The sequence below is a fragment of the Pongo pygmaeus genome, chromosome 13, assembly GCF_028885625.2.
Source record: "Pongo pygmaeus isolate AG05252 chromosome 13, NHGRI_mPonPyg2-v2.0_pri, whole genome shotgun sequence".
Taxonomy (NCBI): Eukaryota; Metazoa; Chordata; class Mammalia; order Primates; family Hominidae; genus Pongo; species Pongo pygmaeus.
The window spans coordinates 55,977,053-55,988,123 of NC_072386.2; the positions used below are offsets into that span (position 1 = coordinate 55,977,053).

At 39.0% G+C, this 11,071-nt stretch overlaps 1 protein-coding gene across 1 annotated transcript in view; it reads right to left on the reverse strand.

Moving 5' to 3' along the window:
* The window catches only part of SMARCA2 (SWI/SNF related, matrix associated, actin dependent regulator of chromatin, subfamily a, member 2), a 215,994-nt gene extending 206,219 nt beyond the window's left edge, over positions 1-9,775 (reverse strand). Inside the window, exon 1 of the mRNA XM_054502676.2 lies at positions 9,651-9,775. The gene's annotated coding sequence lies outside the window, so the exon portion shown is untranslated. The remainder of the gene's footprint in view (positions 1-9,650) is intronic.
* Positions 9,776-11,071: the final 1,296 nt, after the last annotated feature.

Sequence of the window (11,071 nt, forward strand, 5' to 3'; positions counted from 1 at the left end):
CGCCTGGCCATTTGGCCTTATTTTTAAAGTACAAATGTGAATGATTGCTTGAATGCTACTGCCTGCACTGGATGCAGATTCAACTATTTTTGCAGAACCTCTTCTTTATTTCTCACAATCACACTGTGAGATCAATATTGTTAACACTACTTAGCAGATAAAAGAACTGAGGCCAGAGAGTTCCAATGGCAAAGAGCTGGTGGCAGAGTTGGTGTCTACACCTAGGTTCTTTGACCCTCAAATCCAGCCCTCATTCCCCTGCAAAATTTGGCTACTTCTCAAGCTACAATAATCTGTCCCTCTCTCCAATTAAAGTAACATGTTATTTATTCACAGTGAGAAGTATTTGAGCAAATACTGAGTCAGGGCCGAGTCCCTGTAGGGGCCTGATCAAGAGTGATTGTAAGAAATGTCAATATCAAGTGAAATGGACTTCAAGGAAACTTTCATTTCCATATACAAATGTGGTATAAGAAAGTTCATTTTACTATCTTTGAAACTATTTCTAGGACAAAAAGAAAGAATAATCTTTATAGTTATTGACTGGTTTAAGATCTTTTGTTTACTTTGTTATATTCAGCCTCATTCCCAAACCATGCCAGGTGAATATCAGATGAAAAATAAGTGAAGTGTAGTTAAAGAACAAATGGAAAATAATATTAAGTGGAAACCAGAGGGAAACTAATACATGCAAAGGCACACCACACTGAAGATGAAGGCAAAACACAAAAATAAAACAAAAAATATCAGTTGTAAGATAATAATAATAACTAATATGTATTAAGGACTTATGATTTGCCAGACATAATGCTAAACAGTTTTACATTGATTGTCTCATTTAATTCTCACTGCATACATATGGAGCAGGTACTGTTATTTTTGCTAATTTATAGGTGAAGAAACTGAAGCATAGAGAAGTTAATAGGCTCAAGATCAACCAACTAATAGATGATGGATGCTGAATTTGAAACCATGCATTCTGGCTTCAAGACCATATAAACAAGCAAACACATTGCCATTACTCATGCAAAACCAATTGTTTCCTGGCATTTGGGTCTAAAAGAAATGGCTCTGGGCCAGGCACGATGGCTCACGCCTGTAATCCCAGCACTTTGGGAGGCCGAGGTGGGTGGATCATGAGGTCAGAGATCGAGACCATCCTGGCTAACATGGTGAAACCCCGTCTCTACTAAAAATACAAAAAATTAGCCAGGCGTGGTGGCATGCACCTGTAGTCCCAGCTACTCAGGAGGCTGAGGCAGAAGAATCACTTGAACCCGGGAGGCAGAGGTTGCAGTGAGCTGAGATCACACCACTGCACTCCAGCCTGGAAGACAGAGCAAGACTCTGTCTCAAAAAAAAAAAAAAAGAAAAAAAAAAAGAAATGGCTTTTTGTGCCCTCATGAATGGAACATAAATGGTACCAAGGCCAATGCCTGTCCTTTTGAACAGCCTCCATGATGCTAACAAGGCTGAGAGGGCTATGGCTGTTTCTCGTTGGGCCCCTCAATGCGAGCCAAGGCCCCATGCCAAAATGCAATTCAGTAAAAGTGAGTAATAGTAAAAGGGGCCAAAACAATATGGCTCAAGTATTTAGTTTGATGTTTTACCTTGATCTTGAGATATAATCTAAACTATCTGGAGAGATGGATGGACTTCATGTCCTTCAGGCAATCCTCCATGGAGCCTCCTTAGCTGTAAACATTCCTTGAGCACTGCTGTGCTGAAGGAAAAAGAAAAATCATAACCATATAGAAAGGAGATCATAAATCTGGAGTGAAACTAATCTCAGTTGTGCCTTCAATGTTACTCAGCAGTCCTATTACATGTGCTTCTCCCATTTCCCTCAGCTGCTGTTCTAAACTTTCTCCACTCTTCAAAACTCTCAATCTTCTCTTTTTTGGGATGAGCTTCCTTCTAATTTAGGGACTCTTAGCTATCAGGAGCAGCTTCTTTCATTTCCCTGTCCATTCACCCATAAGCCCACCTGTGTCTGCATCCAATTTTTCTTTGTCCTCATTTCTAGCAAAACACAATTTTCCTATCAAAGACCAGCCCATCCAATGGTGCTATGGAAATTATTCTACCTTGTCTTCTTAGGAAATTTGCATTATCAGTGTTCTTTTCTTAGCTTCTGTGTCCCATTGGTTATTCTCCATTAGCTAAGAATATGTTCATCCTTTTCATTAAAGAAAAAACCCCTTTGGTAACCCACTTATTTAGCACCCTCATGCCTCTTCCTTTGATAACTAATTTTTTTAGAAAGTGCAACCTAAATTTGCTATCTATGATTCCACATCATCCACTCACTCTGATCCATTCTAACCTGGCTCTACCCATATCACTGCAGAGACAGTCTTGCTTCACCCTCTAACCCAATGGAATAAGTGTTGTTATTATTCTGACTCTTCTTCCATTCTTGGAGCTCTGGCTTTGTCTATTTTCTCTCTCACCTGGCTTACCTCCTTCCTCACTGGCTGCTCCTTATCCAGTGCCTTGGTTGGTTTCTTTGCCCTCCTTTTAAATGTCAGTGTCTTACTGTCCGTCTTTATTCACTTTTGGGGGGATCTTGTCCCTACCACAGTTTAACATCTAAAACTCTACCCTAAAGAGAAGTCAAATTATCTTTGTTTGCAGATAATGTGATGTTATATTTGGAAAAACCTAAACATTCCATTAAAGAAATATTAGAGCTGATAAATTCAGTAAAGTTGCAGTATACAAAATCAGCAGACAAAAATCAGTAACGTTTCTATACGCCAACAGCAAACAATCTGAAAAAAAAATCAAGAAAGAAAAAGTAAATCAAGAAAGTATTTGTAGCATTTACAATAGCTACAAATAAAATTAAATTCCTAGGAATTAACCAAAGAAGTGAAAGATCTCTACAATGAAAACTATAAAACACCAATGAAAGAAATTAAAGAGGACACACAAAAAATGGAAAGATGCTTCATATTCATGAACTGGAAGAATCAATATTGTCAAAATGTCCATACTGTTCAAAGAATCTACAGATTCAATGCAATTCCTGTCAAAATACTCATGACATTCTTCACAGAAATAGAAAAAACAATCTTAAAATTTATATGGAACCACAAAAGACCCAGAATAGCCAAAGCTATCTTCAGCAAAAGGAGCAAGATTGGAGGAATAACATTACCTGTCTTCAAATTACACTACAGAGCTATAGTAACCAAAACAGCATGGTACTGGCATAAAAACAGTCACCTAGCTCAGTGGAACAGACTAGAGAACTCAGAAACAAATTCGTACATCTACAGTGAACTTCTTTTTGACAAAGGCGGCAAGAACACACATGGGGAAAGGACAGTCTCTTCAATAAATGATGCTGGGAAAACTGGACATCCATATTCAGAAGAATAAAACTAGACCCCTATGTCTTACCATATGAAAAAAATCAAATCAAAATCCATTAAAGATTTAAATCTAAGACCTCAAACTATGAATCTAATGAAAGAAAACATTGGGGAAACTCTCCCGGACATTGGTCTAGGCAAAGATTTATTGAGTAATACCTCATGGGCATAGGCAACCAAAGCAAAAATGGACAAATCAAGTTAAAAACCTTCTGCACAGCAAAGGATACAATCAACAAAGTGAAGAGACAGCCCACAACAAATCAAAACTACAATGAGCCATCATCTCATTCCAGTTAAAATGGTTTTTATCCAAAAGTCAGATAATAACAAATGCTAGTGATGATGTGGAGAAAGGCAAATCCTTGTATACTGTTGATGAGAATGTAAATTAGTACAACCATTATGGAGAATGGTTTGGAGGTTCTTCAAAAAACTAAAAATAGAGCTACCATATGATCCAGCAATCCCATTGCTAGGTATATACCCCAAAAGGAAATAAATCAGTATATTGGAGGGATATCTGCATTCCCACATTTATAGCAGCACTATTCACAATAACCAAAATTCAGAAGCAACCTAAGTGTCCATCAACAGGCACATGGATAAAGAAAATGTGGTACATATACACAATAGAGCACTATTACGCCATAAAAAAGAATGAAATCTTGTCATTTGCAACAGCACGGATGGAACCAGAGATCATTATGTTAAGTGAAATAAACCAGGCACAGAAAGACAAACATCACACGTTCTCACTTATTTGTGGGAGTTAAAAATTAAAATAATTGAACTCATAGAGATAGAGAGCAGAATGATGGTTTACTAGAGGCTGGGAAGGGTAGTGGTGGACTTGGGGTTGGGGAGTGGGTTGGTTAATGGGTACCAAAAAAATAGAAGAATGAGTAAGATCTAGTACTTGATAGCACAGTAGGGTGATCACAGTCAATACCAATTTAATTGTACATTTAAAAATAACTAAAAGAGTGGCCAGGCGCGGTGGCTCACGCCTGCACTCCCAGCACTTTGGGAGGCCGAGGTGGGCGGATCATGAGGTCAGGAGATCGAGACCATCCTGGCTAACACGGTGAAACCCCGTCTCTAATAAAAATACAAAAAAATATTAGCCGGGCGTGGTGGTGGGCGCCTGTAGTCCCAGCTACTCGGGAGGCTGAGGTAGGAGAATGGCGTGAACCCGGGAGGCGGAGCTTGCAGTGAGCCGAGATCGTGCCACTGCACTCCAGCCTGGGCGACAGAGCGAGACTCCGTCTCAAAAAAAAAAAAAAAAAAAAAAAAACTAAAAGAGTATAATTGGATTGTTTGTAACACAAAGGATAAACGCTTGAGGTGATGGATACTCCATTTACCATGATGTGATTATTATGCATTATATGCCTATATAAAAATATTTTATTTTATGTACCCCGGAAATATACATACCCACTGTATACCCACAAAAATTAAAATTAAAAAGAAAAAAATAGGAAGAAAAAACAGAGTGTAGTAAAATAAATAAATAAACCTCTTTCCTAAGCTCTAGTCCCTTCCATACCAACTGTTTTCTGAATAGTTCCATTTCGATATCCTACAGGCTTTGCAAACTCAGTATGTCCAGAATTGAACACGTTAATCTCTGCTTAGTTGTCTATTCCCAGTTACTCTACAAAATCTATTCTTCTTTCTGTGTTCTTTACATTATATTTATTTATTTATTATTCATTTTTTTGAGACAGAGTCTCGCTCTGTTGCCCAGATTGGAGTACAGTGGCATGATCTCAGCTCACTGTAACCTCTGCCTCTCAGGTTCAAGAGATTCTCCTGCCTCAGCCTCCTGAGTAGCTAGGACTACAGGTATGTGCCACCTCTTTACATTATATTTATACTCTTTATATTAGTGAAGGTTTCGACTCTCTACCCAGTTTCCCAAGCCAAACATTTGGGAGCCTTTGATTCCTTTGTCACCTTCTAAACAATATATCCTATTTATTCTTCTTGCATCTCTCCCATATTTTATGGGCTATGAGATCACTTGATGAAGTCCGTGAACTTCCTTAACTACTGCAATACAATGCGTGACATTTGCCTGGCCTCCAAGAATTTTCTTCTCCAATTCTCCTTTCACTGTGGCCCTGGAACTCAAAGAAAAATTTGATGTTACTCCCTTGCTTACAACTGATCTTTAGCATCTTGTAACTCAGCACACAATTTAAAACTTTTTGTCTACCTGGAAAACACCTATTCATGTTTCTTCTTCCTCTGGGGAGATTTCCAGGATGGATTTAGACATGTTATCCTAATCTGCCACTCGACTTTGTGGATCATCCAATTCTCGTATTTTCATGTTTGCAAGTCTGATTCTCCGGTTGTTTAAATGACTTGAGAGCAAGTCCTTGCCTTCTTAACTTTGTATCCATGGCATATAGTATAGTTTTAGTGAATGAAGAAAATGTATGTGTGTGTGTGTGTGTGTGTGTATGTGCGTGTGTATTTTTATGTACATAATTGCAATGCAATGACTGGCAAAAAAAAATTGCCTGGGGAATCTCAAAGCATGCCCTGCCAAAATTAAAATCAGAATGCCTACTTGATTACATATATAACTTTTGAGATGCCCTTAGGGATGTAACCTGACTACAATTTATGCCACAGTAAGAATGTGTTCCACCACTGAGACATGCACACACTTTTAAGAGCTCTGTATTATGGTGGTGATTCTGCTTAATGTTTTTGACCAAGAGACTGCAACAATCCCCATGAATTAGCTGCAGTATACGTTGGAAAAGAGATTAGGTGAGGTCCGTGTAATACTCTGCTGAGGTGCTCTTCTTTAAGGGAGACCAGTTTCAGTATTTCTAACAATAGACCCCTCAGCTCCCACAGATTTTTCAGACGTTCATCTGAGTCCATCAAATGCTGAGGCTGAAGAGACACAAGCCCCTTTCCACGATTATAGCTGTCACCAATGGCCTGTGTGTAGGGTCAGGGAAGACCGGTGGCATTTTCTTTTTTAGAGAGATGTTTTTTACACTTGTTCTCTGAACTTGCTCTTTAATTTCTCTCACCCCAACAAGAGACCAAAATTAATTATTTTCTCATAGTAAGTCTTTCTCCCTCTCAATGGAAATACTAAATACAAATTGGAAGTATTATACATTGAGTAATGAGAAAATGTTAGGGTTTATTAGAAAAGCTAAGAGATCATTTGTATTTAATAGTTGCTGTTGTTACCCAGCGCTGTGGAGGGAGATGATTTGGCATGGACTTCCATTTGCAAGCCGGGTAACCTGAGGCAAATCTCTTAGCCTCTGTCTCTCATCCTTTGTTTCCTGTTTGACACTGAGGTTTGTGTTTCAGGGGGAAAAGAACCTCTAACTTAATCTGCCTATTTAGGGTCTTTTGTTCCAGTCCCCGTGAAAATTCAAACCCAAGTAATTTGTTACTTCAGTCAATATACAATTAACACACTATTGGAGGTTTATTAGCTGATAACTTCATCATTGCCACATTTTTTCAAATTGATTTAATAATGGATGAAGCTAGGCCTAGAAGATGCTTTATGCATTTGACTTCTATCCTGGCTTAGGGCCTCATTAAAATTTGAATTTTGATGGTTAGCTTGTATTTTAACCAATAAACTAATTATCCCTCTACTTTTTAATCCTTAAAAGAAAATCAAATTTTTAATTAAAACAGAATCAGAAGAAGTCATAGTTTAGAAGGATGCAAATAACAGGAAAAGAGGGAAAAAAGCAGATTGTCAATGACTCTTAAAGAGAGAAATGTGTGCTATAGCAACTGGTATTTATTGGTCAAGACCAAAGTAATTTACAATTTTTTTAAAAAAGGTGTTCATATTTTTGCTTATTAGTGCTGTGAAGAATCAGTACTACAACTGGCACGATTAAACAAGGGATGCCTTTTTTTTACCTGCTTCACAAAATTGTTGTAAGAATTAAATGTGGTAACATATATGAAAGCAATTTGCCGATTACAAAATTCTCCATAAATGTGTAGTATTGCCACAGCAGCCATTTCTTAGAGACTATCAACTTTTGGGTCACTAATTTCTATGTGGCTTCATGGGCTTTAATTCAATGAGTTTCAGGAAACAATAGGCCTTGATCAGTGCTGCAGAATGTGCCCCCATAAGAATACCAAATATACCGCCTGCAGAGTATTTTATTTGCTTTAAGGCCAAAGATCTTTTTCTTATTTTAAAAAATGCGTAAGACTTTCTGTTTATGAAACGATAAGTGGCACTGACATCTCTCAAGACTGAAAGCACTATTGTCTCATTTTAAGAACCACCTTATTAGGAGAGGATGTTGTTGGCAGGAATGAATAATTAGGTAACTCTTTGTGGGCACATTTTCTTCAAGTCCCAAGGGGAACGTACAATTGTAACATCTCCTTGGATTGTTTCACAAACATATGGCAAATGAAGCACCTGAGCCAGATGTACAAGCATATTATAGTATGTCTGTTTTAACTTAAAACTGTGAAATACATCAGATGGTGAAGTTATTTTGGTTGTGAACATCCATCATGGAAACATTATGGAAGCATCTTTTCTTTATTGTCCATTTTACTTGGACTGGAAATAATCAAGAACAAAACAGTTTGGAAATCATCATTTGCAGTACAAGATTCCAGGTAAAGTTCAAGACCTAATGAAGTACATGGTCTGGGTTTAGTTGGGCCTCAGACATCCCCACATAGTTTGTTAATGCCTATCACCAATATTCACTGCTGGCAGGCCTGGAGTCTCAGATTACCCATGAGTATTTTCAGTTCTTTTTTTCCCCTTCATCTTGTGTTTTTACTCCTCTGGACATGCATATGTGTTATTTAGTAGGTATTTTTTAAATAATGAGAATATATTTTCTACTGATTCAGTAGGGAGTTTTTGCTGTTTTTATTTTTAACCCTATTTTATTACTACAACATTGGTTGTTTATTTTACTAAAGAGCCATCATCTGGTATTGGCTTCTTGGAATCATAGTAATCTAAGCAGAAATGCCCATCCCATTTGCTAGTGGGAACACTATATTTTAAAATGAATGGTATACTTTTTAATCTGAGTTACTCATGTTTCAGAATTAGAAGCTATAGATGCCACAGAACCCTCAAGTGTACAGTAAGAAAATAAGAATACACAGGCATGGGCAACTATATTTTCCCTTCAATGCATATGTGCGAATTCCATTAGCATTAATGAGTTCTCTGCACATGTACTTAAGAGAATGTGGACCAAGTCACAATGTAATCTATTTCTTTATCCAGGTTAAAAAAAGTGGCAGGGCAGCAGGGCTTGCATTGTACTCCTGAGCTTTTCCTGAGAATTAGAATTATACAGGGCTGAGAGCATGCAAACAGTATGGTGGCAGTGACACCAGGGAAAAGGCACTTACTTTTTACAGCCAGTATGGCATACAGCAGAGATTTGGGGGTGGAATTACTACGGTTGGCAAATGTTGAAGCTGACAATAGAGGTCCACAGAGTCCTGGATATTCTGGCTTTTGTTGCATCAAAATAAGGAAACAAAATATTTATGAACTTAATTCTGCCTCTCATATTTCCCCCCCTTGAAATGGCAATTCTCTGCATGATGATATGTATAGATGTGCAGTTCAGATGTGTTCCTAGCCAACACAGCATTTCATAATGCGGTGCACCTGTGTTTTCTTGGTCACCCTGTTGTCACCAGGGTGTGTTAAAGCACTCTCTCCAAAATAATTGAGGAGGCAGGGCAGGGAGTGTCGGGGAAGGGGGCAGGATCTCTCCTCTCCCTTTATTTCTAATGTCTTCTCATTTGGAAAGCCTTGGAAAGTAGATTTAATTTCATGTGACAATGTCAGGTTCATCCCAGTTCAGAGATGTTGATAAATCCTGGTATGGGACTGCGGTGACCCTGTGTGCCCTCATACTCTACCTATCTCACAGGGATGTAGCTATATTTATAAAACACACATCTAATATTGCAGAACTGCTAAGGTCAGGGCATCTGAACCACACAGTATCAGGCATACAACCACACAAAACTTTGCATCACACAGAGGCCCCCTTTGTAAAGCTGCTAACCCAAGAACCTCTCTCCCCGATCAGTAAGGCCTCCAGTGTATTAATGACCCTTAATCTTAGCAAGCCCAGCTCTCTGATGAGTCTGAGAAATGGACTTTTAGCATTGGGAGAAGCCACAAAAAGCTAAACAAAATGACTAGCAATGAAGGCAGACAACAAAACAAAGATACTGAATTTGTGCCCTTACCTTCATTTCCCCCCTGAAGATTTAAACTTCTGATGGTAAAAGCAATAATATTCTGACCTGAAAGGGCTGAGGTTCTGTGGCCAGTGGTTGTTTAAAGGATCATTCCTCAGCGGCATTGTATCACCAGCCCTAGCAGCGGCGGTGGTGGCGACAACAACCACAAAAACTGGAGTTCAGTCATATTGGCATCAGATTCTGGAAAGGGGAGGGCAGGGAGAGAGGGAGTCTATTGGCCTAAAAAGCTGAAACATCTGCTGGAGTTATTAACAGCTTTTTGGCTGAGTTCAGCAGCAGGGCACCTTGTGGTTGATAGATTCTTCTCTCAGCAATTCAAAACAATGCAGTTAAAGCAAATTCCTCATTTTCAGAGCCCAGCTTAATGAGGCATACAGTATTTTAAAAATAGTCACACTTAAAATGGTCAATAGCAGTGACTGCAATCAGTGGTTACCTTCAATACTCTATTGCGTTGTTAACTTTGCCAGGGTGATTGCATAACACGGATTTTTCAAAAGACCATGTAGCTCACTGTTAACTCACTTTGTAGGAATTTACATTATTTATGAAGTTTATGCAGATCATCCTAGGGTGTAAATATTGGCAAACTTGATCAAAACCACTTAGAGGCCTCATGGCTATCCTTTCCCAAAAGTGTGCATTAAGCCGCTGTAGGCTCAGAAGTCCAATTCCAGGAAAGGTTCCAAGGGGCCAAATTTTGAAGACAAAATGAAAGGAAACATGTGAACAGCATGAGCTGGAAAAAGCACTGAGTTGGAAGTCAGGGTCGAAGGTTCTAGCTCTAGTCCTAATACTAACTGGCTGTATGAGTCCTTGCGGGAGTCACTCAATCTTTCTGCTTCAGTTTCTTTCTGTATAAAATTATGGGGCCAATTAAAGGGAATGTCTCCAAATGTTTCCATCCAGCTCTGCCATCTTGGGAACTATGGAGTTCAAATCCAATTTTAAAGTATTCTCCTTATGATAGCCATGAATTGTAACCACATTGAAGACTGTTCACCAATATGTGACAGTATGTGTGGTATTTGGGTAGGGGCATCACAAACAAACTGCAAAGTTAAATAGCTCTGTCAGTCACTTCAGGTGAACACACCATATGCTGCAACAGACGTGGGCAAAGTACAACCAGCCCCAGCTGGATTTGCTAGCCTGTTAGTTTATCTGGCCAGATGACAGTGTCCAGCCCCAAAAAGGGTCATGCGCAGCTTTGCATCCTACTGATCCAACATGCTAACTTTGGCAGAAGGAAGGGGGTGGCAAGGGAGAGAGAAGGCAGACCAGTGGTGAGTCAACATCTGTGACAGAGCTGAAGTGAGCCTCACTCCTCTTTCATCACTTGCCTAGCACATGGAAAGAGAGGAGAGAGAGTTTGCCAAGTTATTGTTTCCTCAGGCAAATAAATG